The following is a 12882-nucleotide window of genomic DNA, read 5'->3' as shown; positions in this document are numbered from 1 at the left end:
AGTCTGGTGGGCTACAGTCCATGAGGTCTCAGAGTTGGGCGTGACTGAGCAGACTCACACACGCACAGAAGGGAATAATACAAAAGGTTTTTTGTATCAGTATAAAAATTTTAAAAATTATTTTTACCTCCTTTTCTTATTTTTTTAACATATTAGATTAGTATCAGTAGTCCATATATAATTTATGCATTAACATGTCTATGACCTGACTACTTACTTTTTTACTGATAGGAATGTGTAATCTGAGGTTTGGAGATCATTAATCCAGATTATTATCTGCTATTACAGGGGAGAAATTTGAACTCTGCATCATTAATTAAGTGGTTTTGCCTGGAGGGCCCCTGTTCTTTTAGCTGTGTGAAGTTTGAGCTGACTATGACTCTGTATTCAAAGTAATTTGTATTTCACCAAGATTGTAAAGTTTAGTCAAACATTTTTTTGCTTCAGTCTCTTTCTTTTCTCTTCTGAGCCTCCAGTGACATGTTCATTAGCCTTTTTGATACTCTCACATGCTTCCTGGAGCCTGTTCATTTAATTCAATCTTTATTCTCCCTGTTCTTCAGATTGGATAATTTATATTGATGGACCTACATATTTGGGCTTCCCAGGTGGCACAGTGGGAAAGAGTCTGCCTGCCAGTGCAGGAGATGCGGGGACACAGGTTTGATCCCTGGTCAGGAAGATCCCCTGGAGTAGTAAATGGCAACTCACTTCAGTATTCTTGCCTGGAAGATTCCACAGTCCGTGGAGACGCTAAAGAATCTAACATGACTTAGCTGCTAAACAACAAAACAACCTGCATATTTACTGATTATTTCCTCTGTCATCTCCATTCTACAAATGAACCTGTCCAAGTTCAACATGTTTTTCAATAGATCTTTCACTTCTGAGATTTCTCTGTTGAGAACCTTTGTCTTGCCATTCATTTCTCACTTCGTTACCTTTGTCTTTACTTCAGGAAGATTATTTATGACAGCTGCTTTAAAATCTTTGAGAATTCCAACATCTGAGTCATCTTGTGGGCATCTGTTTATTGTCATTTTATTTCATCACATTTGCCTGGTTCTTGTTTGTTAAGTAATTTTGAATTGATCTTAAATTTTGTGAACGTTCTGTTGGTAGATCATGAGTTCTGTTGTATTCCTTGGAGAAAGTTGTTTTTTTTATTTTAACACGTAATCAACCTGGTTCGCATCAGACCATGGGTTTTGTCTTGCTTTCTGTGTATGATGATTTCAGTATCCGTTCAGTTTTCAGGACTTTTGCCTTTCTTCTTTGGGTCTGTCTCTTGTGTACATGTGCCACTCAGGGGTTAGTTAGCCTGAGACTTGATCAGTTAAATTCTCAGAGCTCTTGCTTTGCTGGCTTCAGTCTGTCATGTGCATAGCTCAGGGGTGAGTCTGAGACCTGTGTGGATTCATAACAGGCTTTCTCCTCTCTGTGCCTCCTATACCGTCTGCAGCCTGTCCCAGTTTGTCCGGCTTTTAAAACACATGGTTTCTATCAGTATTTTAGCTACACCCTCCATTACTCTGCTGTGCAGCTCCCTCAGGGTAGGGTCAAGGCTTGCTTTTAATTTTTATTATTTTTAATTAATTAAAAAAATATAATTTTTGGTGGGATCCTTGTTCCCCAATCAGGGATCGAACTCAGGCCTGGACAGTGAAAGCTTGTAGTCCCAAGCACTGGACTGCGAGGGCATTCCTAAGACTTATTTTTTAAATATTCAGTTCAGTTCAGTAGCTCAGTCATGTCCGACTCTTTGTGACCCCGTGGACTGAACCACGCCAGGCTTCCCTGTCCATCACCAACTCCCAGAGCTTACTCAAACTCATGTCCATCCCGTCGGTGATGCCACCCAACCATCTCATCCTCTGTCATCCCCTTTTCCTCCTGCCTTCAATCTTTCCCAGCATCAGGGTCTTTTCCAATGAGTCAGTTCTTTGCATCAGGTGGCCAAAGTGTTGGAGTTTTCACTTCAGCATCAGTCCTTCCAATGAATATTCAGGGTTGATTTCCTTTAGGATTGACTGGTTGGATCTCCTTGCAGTCCAAGGGACTCTCAAGAGTCTTCTCCAGTATCATGGTTCAAAAGCATCAATTCTTTGGCACTCAGCTTTCTTTATAGTCCAACTCTCACATCCATACATGACTGCTGGAAAAACCATAGCTTTGACTAGACGAACCTTTGTCAACAACTGTTGCTGTGGTATATATAAAGGAGCCTTTACTCGAAGAATAATTCAGCCATATGCTGAGGCTTGATCCTTGTGGGGTCTTTCTCAAAATCGTGGCTCTTCAAGATCTTTCTGCTCTGATCAGAATTCAGACTCCCCCAGCCCTGAGTGATCTGTTAGAATTGTTAACGGTCCACAGGAGTGGTTCTCCTGGCGGTGTTCTGAGTCTCCCACTGCGCTTGTGCAGCTCAGTATTCATCCGAAAGCTCCCGGGGACCACTGCTTAGATTTCTGGAGCAATTTCTCAGGTAGTCTTCTCCTCTGGTGCCCCACTCCTTGGATTCTGGCTGCCTCAGTCTACCTGAATTCTGATTTATGTGTCTTCAGTTCTTGAGATGGTCTCCTTAGCTCAGTTAAAAAAAAAAAACAAACAAAAGGTGTCATCATTTTTCAACTCTTTGAAAATTGTGCTCTGCTGGGTTCTCTTTCCCCATTTAATAGTTTAAAAAGTGCCTCTAGGCACAGGGTTGGCAGGAATCTTACTTTGTTCACTTCTCTCAGGCTCATTCTGCCTGTCCAGTGTCTGGAAATAGTTGCTTAACTAACTATACTTTGTTTAGTTTTCTGTTGTTTTTGGTGAGAGGTTAAATTCAGTATTGGTTACTCTGTCATAACCAGTGGGATTTGTGTTTTCCCATTTTCTTTTTTACTGTAACGACTTATTAAATAAATTTGTGCTGCATATCAAATTAACCCCAAATATTGACGCTTAACAAAAAGACATGAAATTTCATACCATTACAGTGCCTCAGCAAGTTCCAGAATCTCAGCATCTAGCCCAAGTATGGGTAAGGCTCCTTAGGAGCAGTTTCTTAAGTAACACTTCCTGTGGACACTTCCTCTCGCTTTGTAGACTTGTAAAACTAGAGACAAGTTATCTGCTCCCACTCTAACATATGATGGTGAACTATTCTGAATACTGTGTCATACATTCACGTTTAAAAAGCAGAGGGGAATGCACAAGGGAGCTGCTAGTCTGTAGTATTGAAATTCAGACAAGTGTGGAAAGTTCCTTGGTTGAGTGTCAAACTGGGAATAATTTTCCAGGGCTCTTGATTTAGATTCTTTGTTCTCCCATCTGAATCATGTTGCCTTTTCCAGAAAGAGTATCTTTATAGCTGGGCAGAAGCCCTCAGCTTGCTTCCTACCAGTAAACTTCTGGGAGTCCAGAGACCTCTCTGTCCTCATACTGCCCTGTGTCTAGCTTCCTCAGTCCAAGCTGGCAGTGTTCCTGCCATATATGCCTCTTTTAAGAACTTTGTGAGTTTCCTTTGAATCTTCTTGGGGTTCACTCCGTTGGAGAAAGCCTTACCTATAAATATTTCCTAGATGCTAGATGTGGATTTGTTAAAGAGATTTGATTATACCTAATTGTAGGAGTCAGTTAAACTCTCTAGTTTAAGGAAGGCTCTTGTCTTTGTGTCTGACTCTGGAGTTTGAAGTTCATGAGGCAAGTGGTCAGGAAGAGAAGATGAAAGTAAAGTAGAGGAGACCAAGGGTAAGCTGGAGCCCTTAAGGACAGACTGAGGCCCGTGTCAGGTCTGGCTTGTTGCCTCTGAGCTTGTTGGTGTGAGTGTCTTGCAGAATTTGGGTTCCTTTGCCATGAAGCCTGACATGTACATCTGGTCCAGAAGCATAAGAAGTGAAAAGACAGTGGAGGGGAAGGTGGCGCAGTGGTCAGCCCAGCTGCTGTATCGCACCCTGGAGATGAGCTGTCAGATAAGTGAAAGTGCGTGTGAGCTCCCAAATGGCTGTCACCTCGATCCCAGCCTCCATATTTCCCTTTCTGGGATTGGAGTTTTGGGGAGTGTAGCTCGGCCTAGCCAAGTTGACACACTACAGTGCCACTACCAGTTAGATTGGAGAAGGGGATGGCGACCCACTCCAGTATTCTTGCCTGGAGAATCCCACGGACAGAGGAGCCTGCCAGGCTACAGTCCATGGGGTTGCAAGAGTTGCGCATGACTTAACGACTAAACCACCGGTTAGATATGTAAGTTGTTTGTTGCTATTTGTATAAATAATACTGTAACTTAACTAGTATGTATAAAGTGATTTAATTATTTTGGTTTATTGGGATAGATTTCTTTAAGTCCAGTTGCCGGATAAAATGATATAAATTTTACTTTAAGGCTTTTGAGACTTTTATAAATATATCTCATTCCAGAATGTTTGTGAGTGTTAGTCACTCAGTTGTGTCTGACTCTTTGCGACCCCTTGGACTGTAGCCCACCAGGCTCCTCTGTCTGTGGTATTCTCCAGGCACGAATACTGGAGTGGGTTGCCATTCCCTTTTCCAGGGGATTTTCCTGACCCAGGGATCGAAGGTGGGTTTCCTGCATTGTAGGCAGATTCTTTACTGTCTGAGCCACCAGGGAAGCCCAGAATTTCATTCCAGAATGCTTGTATTAAAATATAATCTCATGATGGTATATTGGCTTTACTGTGTCATTGCGTGCATATATACAGTATGCTTATGTTCATATGTCTTTTTTGTATCATCCACTCCATTCAGGTAGATGCAAAGACCAGAAGTGATTAAAGAATGGTCTGTTTTCAGTTTTTTTTTGTTTGGTACTTAAGACATTTTTATGCCTTTTTTTTCCCCCCTATGAATAATATGTTTCTGGTTCTATGAGTTTTTTTTTACGTACTTGTATATATCTCATTGTTAATTCTGCTCATGAAACATGAATATGATCCCAAATCAATGTATGCCTCTTGTATTAATATTTGATCTTGTGCTTGGTTGCTGCTTGATTTTTGCTGGTTAATAGATTCATTTGCAGTGATACATACTTGCGTTCTGTTCTTCTAAACTTTTCTTCATTGCTGATACTTAAAAGCATTTCTGGTTAATGTTTATTTTAGAGCTATTGAAGATTGGTTGAAGCTGTCCTGTTTCAGTGTGGGCAGGGTGAATGCAGTCAGTGCTCTCATTTTCGATAATGAAGTTTTCCCTTCTCTTTTGGAGAATTGTATGAGGTAGATGTAAAGATAACTTCCGTTAATGTTAATATTTTCAAGCACAATATTCTTTATATAAGTTAACTTAAAAATCTTAGAAAATATAAGGGCATATAATGCGCAATCTGAGTAATGTGAGTTTCACCTTCCTCTTTTAATTTGTAAATACCTAAGTGTGTTTCTTTAAAAGATGAAGACTTTTAAAAAGTGAGTCATACCACAGCATCATTATCATTCTTAGATCACTTCACCAAGTATTCTGAATTCAAAATTTCCTCATGTTTTATTAGTATTTTGTTTTGTTTTAAATATGGTTGGTTTATTTGAATCATGAACCAAATAATGTGTATACTTCATTTGGTGAATGTGTCTCTTAAATATTTTTCAATCTATTGGTTGCCCTCACCTCCCTGTTTCCTTGCTATTTTTCTTTTTTCAATAGAATTGGGTCTTTTTTTTTTTTTTTTTCCTTCTATAGAATTTTCCACAGTTTGGATTATTTTCTGTAAATTGGTCAAGGCTTGATTAGCTTCAGTTTTGTTTTGTTTTTGTAATGAGAATTGTTTACAGAAGCATTGCATCAGGAAGTGCTTAAAATCTAATATGTCTCTTTCTGTGATGTTAAGATTGGTAAGTGTGGGGTTGCGAATCCAGTGGGCTTAGATATTGTTAACTCTGTTTTCTGGTCCCATCACTTCATGGGAAGTAGATGGGGAAACAGTGGAAACAGTGTCAGACTTTATTTTTTTGGGCTCCAAAATCACCGCAGATGGTGATTGCAGCCGTGAAATGAAGACACTTACTCCTTGGAAGGAAAGTTATGACCAACCTAGATAGCATATTCAAAAGCAGAGACATTACTTTGCCAACGAAGGTCCGTCCAGTCAAGGCTATGGTTTTTCGAGTGGTCATGTATGGATGTGAGAGTTGGACTGTGAAGAAAGCTGAGCGCCGAAGAATTGATGCTTTTGAACTGTGGTGTTGGAGAAGACTTTTGAGAGTCCCTTGGACTGCGAGGAGATCCAACCAGTCCATTCTAAAGGAGATCAGTCTTGGGTGTTCTTTGGAAGGAATGATGCTAAAGCTGAAACTCCAGTACTTTGGCCACCTGATTCGAAGAGTTGACTCATTGGAAAAGACCCTGATGCTGGGAGGGATTGGGGGCAGGAGGAGAAGGGGACGACAGAGGATGAGATGGCTGGATGGCATCACTGACTCGATGGACGTGAGTCTGAGTGAACTCCCAGAGTTGGTGATGGACAGGGAGGCCTGGCGTGCTGCAATTCATGGGGTCTCAAAGAGTCGGACACCACTGAATGACTGAATTGAATTGAACTCTATTTTCAAATTCCCTTGAACTTCTTACTTTTTTAACTGAATGGCTTTAGTAGTCGTTAGTAACTATTACTTAAATCCATTATTTGATCAGTGGTTCCAAATGTTGGTGATCTCAATTTATCATTTCCACATTCATTAGCTGGAATTTTTTGTAATGAATTTCTGTTCCAAAAGGAAAAAAAAAAGCAAAAACAGGGTACATGCTTGATTCTTTCCCTTTGTTTTACATATTTCAGAATAATGTGTTGGTCCCTTTAATTGATTAATAACTTTTACTTGGCAAAAATTCACAGAAAAGTTTTTATTCAGACATCTTTTCATCTTAAGTATCATCACATAGTTGTGAGAACAGAATTATTACAGGTTCTTTTTCTGTTATAAAAAGTATTGATTTATACATTTTGCTTCTTTTGAAATCGTAATGTAGAACAAAAAGATTAAAGTTTGTAAGACTAATTATTGATGCATTTTTTAAAATTGCAATTTGTCCTGTAAGTTTGTCAGCCCTATTAACAGTATAAGAAGATATGTGATCAGACTATTAACTTACAGAAAGTGAGTCCATGTAATCTGAACTAAGAGAGAATTTGATACCGAAGCGCTTCAGTGAGTGTATATTGCTATTGGATGAAATTTCAGGTCGGAAATAGTTACATTGTTTGGTGTCAGGCGGTCAAGTTAGTATATTCTGTTTGATTGCTTTTGGAAAATGAGCTTCTATTTTACATAAGCGGGTAGGAGAAACATTAGCAAAAATTGCTTTAAAGTGCTTCTTTTTCTTCGGAAAATTCCTATATATTAAATGCACAACATTAGAAGTGTGAATCTTCTTCATGAAGTTTCATATGTAAAAAGAAAAAGAAGTTTCACATTTTTTAAAAAAGCATCCCTTCTGACCTTTTTTTAAATAGAAAATTTGTTAGTGGCTACAAGGAAGGGTCAGCTTATGTTACTTTACAGAGTTGGTGTTGCTGTTTAGTCACTAAGTCACGTCTGACTCTTTTGCGACCGCATGGACTGTAGCCTGCCAGGCTTCTCTGGGATTTCCCAGGCAAAATATAACACTGGACTGGGCTGCCATTTCCTTCCTTCAGGGATCTTCCCCAGCCAGGGATCAGACTTGGGCCTCCTGCTTGGCAGGCGGGTTCTTTACACTGAGCCATCAGGGAAACCCTACAGAGTTGGCTAAACCTGTCCAAACCTGGTCTGTCTTATTTAATCCTGATGTACTGTTTTCTTTCTTTCTTTTTTTTCCCCACCAGCTTGCTTCTATTCAACTTTTCTATAATGTTTGTTTTGTATTTGTCATTGAGAATCATTTTTTAGTTCTTATTTGTTGAAGCTATTTGAATACTGACTTAATTATTATTCCTGTTTATTTAAACCATTGGCTTTTTGACATATATGTTCACAATTTGACATTTTCAAAGATTTACTGTCAGGCTTTTACTTAGTAGCCTGACTTTTGAAAGCCATTGCCAGGGCTGATTTTATATTACTTCAAATGCCCATGAGATGGTGCTCATTTGTCTCGTTTGATAGTATTGATGTTTTGTAAGATGTTTATAAGAGAATTTATAAATATATTGTTCTATAAACTTCTAACTTTCTTAATTATTATGGTATGGAGGTACATTATGCCACTATGGTATAAATATCTTATTCATCTTAGTCTAATCATATTTATATGTTTCTTCCTTAGTCTGTTGGTTGGCTAATATTATATGTTGGTTAGCTAAAAGTATTCAAATGAATGATACCTTTGATGCATCTCCATTTAAAAAATGTGTTTATTTTATATTGGAGCATAGTTGATTGGCAGCGTGTTAGTTTCAGGTTACAGAAAAGTGATTCAGTTATACATATACAAGTATCTATTCTTTTAAAATTCTTTTCCCATTTAGGTTATTACTGAATGTGGAGCAGAAGTCCCTGTGGTATACAGTAGGCCCTTGTTGGTTATCTGTGTTTTTAATAAAAATAGCAGTGTGTACATGTCAGTCTGAAACTGCCCCCACCCTTCCGCCCTGGTAACCATAAGTTTAAGTTTGTGTGTCTGTAACTTGTAAATTCTTTTCCCGTTCATCTTTAGGCTAAATCAGCGGTAATTCTTGTAAAACATAGATGAGATTTAGAGCTCTTACTTTTTCCACTTGCTCCAGCTGTTTGCTAAGTAAATTTCAGTATATATTATGATTAGAGAGGATGTTTTGTGATCTAGGTTCTCTAAACCGAAAGCATTCTACTAGTTTTTTGACCTCTATGTTTTTTTTAACTTTTAATACTTTATTTACTTGTTGGCTTTGTTGGCTGTGCTGGGCCTGTATTGCCGTGTGCAGGTAGCACAGCTGTGGCGAGCAGGGGCGTCTCTGTTGCAGTGCGCGGTCTTCTCCTTGGGGAGCTTCTCCTTTAGGGCGCAGGCCCGCTGTGCACAGGCTTCAGTGGCTGCGGTGTGTGGGCTCAGTAGTTGCTTCTCCGAGCTCTAAAGCACAGGCTCAGTAGTTGTGGTGTGCAGTCTTAGTTGCCCTGCAGCATGTGGAATCTCCCCGGACTAGGGATTGAACCTGTGTCCTCTGCATTGGCAGGTGGATTCCTATCCACTGTACACCAGGGAAGCCCTGACCTTTATTTTTTGAATATATGTTTTAGGAAGACCTGAGGAACAGAGTCTATTTCTACATTTTTACCCTTGTCCCAACTATTGCTTTTGATTATTGAACTTTTATTAAATTTGTGTTGTATTGAGCTGGAGAAAGTAAACGTGGTCTGCATGAGGTAGAAAGAAGAACTGCATAGAGATAACGTCATGAAGAGGATCAAAGCCCTGAAAGAGTCTGGCCTGACTTACATCACAGCCCTACCACTGAGAGAGTCCCTGTGTCTGATAGCATGTGACATTTTGATTGCCTGACCTGTGTTCCAGACCACGGTGTGAAACGGCGCCATGACTGACATCCCTCTCAGCCCTATGTGAAGTCAGGAAAGAGTTCCCCCGAAAACCCAGAGGAAGGGGGATGTGAAAGCATGTTTGCCAGAGAAAGGTGTTAGTAATTATGGATAAATATGTCACCTTTCTGAGAAAGCAATGGCACCCCACTCTTGCCTGGAAAATCCCATGGATGGAGGAGCCTGGTGGGCTGCAGTCCATGGGGTCGCTGAGGGTCAGACATGACTGAGCGACTTCACTTTCACTTTTCACTTTCATGCATTGGAGAAGGAAATGGCAACTCACTCCAGTGTTCTTGCCTGGAGAATCCCAGGGATGGCGGGGCCTGGTGGGCGGCCATGTATGGGGTCGCACAGAGTCGGACACGACTGAAGCGACTTAGCAGCAGTAGCAGCACATCACTTTTAAGGGTTGCTGCAAAAATAAAATAAGTGAATAAGTGAGCACACTTAAAGATATGCTCTATATTGTAGAGTTTTATAACAGTTTTGAATTTTTTTTTTTTTTTTTTGAGAGACAATATCCTGGATGGAATCAAATGGATTTCAGTGTGATTCCTAACTCTGTCACTTCTTAGGTTTGTGATGTTGGGCAAGCCATATACTCTTTCTGATCTAGTTTCTGTACCTGTGAAATGAGAATAATACTACCATTTGTATAGGGTTGTTGTTAGAATCTGGGAATAATGCCTGACAAGTGGTTCTTTCCACATTTTCCTTCTCAGTTTACGGTCTTGGTGGTCATAGGACTCATGTTAAGATAACTAATAATCCAAAGCAGTAAGTGTGAACTGTGCATGCTTTGCAATAGTCGGGTTCTAACCTGAGGGGGGTTAGAGTGGGGAATCATTACTTCCTTTTTGGTTTCATCTGAATATACCTTTGCAGAAGTGAGAATTGAGCTTTGAAGGGTGAACAAGGATAAGGAAGTAGAATTTTAAAGCTTGTTCTTGTTATAAATGTAGTCTGGACTGGCTGGATCACTAAGATTATGTGCAGACAGAATGGACGCTGAGGCTTTTTTAGATTTTTTTGGGGTAGGCCAAGTGATAGGAAATTCATTCTGTGTGTAATGAGCCACAATGACTTTTATGCAGAAATTATTACATGATTAAAATGCTTGATACCGTGGTAATGACATAATGTTATTAGAATTTCTGAATTAAATTGCATTATTTTTCAGTGAGACTTTTTCTCATGTAGTTAATATTTTATTGATTTTAATTTCTGTTTATACAAATTAGATTAGGCTTTCATTGAAAATCAGGGTTTAGTTGATATTTTCGTTTACTAAGTGAATAGTAGATCTCAAATAGCTAATAGGAGCTAGATGAAGGCTTATGTTCTGTCTTGTTTGGATTTCAAGGCTGTGATCTTGTCTCTAGCTTCAGCCTGAGATTTCTGATGGCAGAATGCTGCGGAAGTCATTTAAATATTAATTCTTGCCAAAGCTGTCTAATTTTAACCTTGGTCTTTGTACATGTTTGTTTATACTGATATAAAATGTACAGTAATAGATGTTTTGGGAAATAACTGGTACATTGACTTTAATGTGCTTTTGTTTGGGAGTATCTGTTAATTCTATTATATTTCAACTTTTAGCACTGCTTACCTTTCTGGTTTTGTAATATGTTAAGCTGTAGGAGACTCCTGATTTAGTGTTTAGCCCGTTTGTACAATTAAGAATGAAACATCGACATACGAGCAAGAAGGAGCTGTGCTGGGTCTTGGCTTTGCTGCGCGGGCTTTCTCGAGCTGCAGTGAGCAGGGGCTACCCTGTGCCGTGTCCCCTGGTCTTCTCACTGCGGTGGCTGCTCTGTGGTGGCTCCTCTTGTGGCAGCTCTGGCGCACGGGCTCTGGAATGCACAGGCTTTAGGAGTTGCGGCTCGTGGGCTTAGTTGCCCTGAGGTATGTGGAATCTTCTCGGACCAGGGAGCAAACCCGTGTCCCCTGCATCGGCAGGTGGATTCTTAAACACTTTACCACCAGGGAAGTCCAAGGCTTAGTTAGCGCTTTTGAGAATAAGATACAGAAATACCATTTGGATATTTTGCTTTTAATGCATTTATTTTTAAATAGCTGATTCATTAAATTCTGCTTCCCTATCCACCTTCCTCTACAACCTCCAGTTTGCATTTTCTGTTCTTTGAGGGTAAAACATCCCACATGATACCAAGACGAAAAAGAAAATGAAGATGGGTCATGTATTAAAGACCATCTTATTTGATAGTAAGATGTTAGTTAGTTGTAGTATCTAATCTAGGCTTAGTGATCTGTGGAGTGGTATTTTTCTGGGATTTTATTGGCTATCAAATACATAACTTTTTTGTGTTTGTTTAATACTTTATGTAGGTAATACATTAACAGTACAAAAAAGTCAGTATAATGGCTTATTTCACTCCCATGTCTGTGCTACATGTTCGCAACAGCTTATTCCTGCCAAATCCTCTCTCCCTCAAAATTAAGTCAGTCACTGCTAAAGAAAACCTGAAAAATAACTATTATTATAATCTTAAATCTCCTTCCAAATTTTCAATAGGCTTTTATAAACAAATATAAAATAGTTTTATGTTTAATATCTTTTGAAATGTATATTTCCAAGTTATATACATGCAGAATTGAAAAAAGTGGTGGTCTTACAGGAATATTTTAAATGTAGTTATTTCTTTGTTTTAATCTCTTACTTATTTTTTTCATTATGCTTAGAACACTTAACATGAGATCTAGCCTTTTTTAAGTGTCAAATACAGTAATATTAACTATAGACATGAAGTTGTACAGCAGATCACTGGAACTTTTTCGTGCTGGTAATTGAGACTTTATTCTCATTCAGTAGTGACTGCCCGTTTCCCCTTTTCCCTAGCCCCTGACAACCACCATTCTACTCTCTGATTCTTACTTTTACTATTTTAGATACTTCACATAAGTGAAATCAGGAAGTATTTGTCTTTCTCTGACTACCTTATTTCGCTTATCATAATGTCCTCAAGATTCATTCATGTTGCAGGATTTCCTTCTTTTTATAAGACTGAATAATACTCCATTGTGTTTATATACTGTATTTTCTTGATCCATTCATCTATATATGGACATTTAGATTCTTTCCATATCATGGCTATTTGAATAGTGCTGTATTGAACATTGGAGTGCTAGTATCTCTTCTAGCTCCTGATTTCAGTTCTTTTGAATAAATACTTAGAAGTGAGATTGCAAGGTCCTATGTAATTCCATTTAAATTTTTTGAATAATTTCCTTATTGTTTTCCATAGTTGCTCCATCATTTTTCATTTCTATCCGCAGTGTGCAAGGATTCCAGTTTGTCTACATCCTTGACAGTACTTGTTTTTTTGGGTAATAGCTGTCCTTTTACACATAAGGTGATGTTTCTTTGTAG

The 12882-nt window shown here is 39.0% G+C and overlaps 1 protein-coding gene across 7 annotated transcripts in view; it reads left to right on the top strand.

The window, feature by feature from the left end:
* LRBA (LPS responsive beige-like anchor protein) overlaps positions 1–12882 on the top strand; it is a 747585-nt gene that overhangs the window by 46239 nt on the left and 688464 nt on the right. The gene's annotated exons all lie outside the window — the stretch shown is intronic.

This window comes from Bubalus bubalis, chromosome 17 (genome assembly GCF_019923935.1).
Source record: "Bubalus bubalis isolate 160015118507 breed Murrah chromosome 17, NDDB_SH_1, whole genome shotgun sequence".
In the NCBI taxonomy this organism is placed as follows: Eukaryota; Metazoa; Chordata; class Mammalia; order Artiodactyla; family Bovidae; genus Bubalus; species Bubalus bubalis.
The sequence above is the reverse complement of the archived record's forward strand: the minus strand, read 5'-3'. Positions and strand labels throughout refer to the sequence as shown.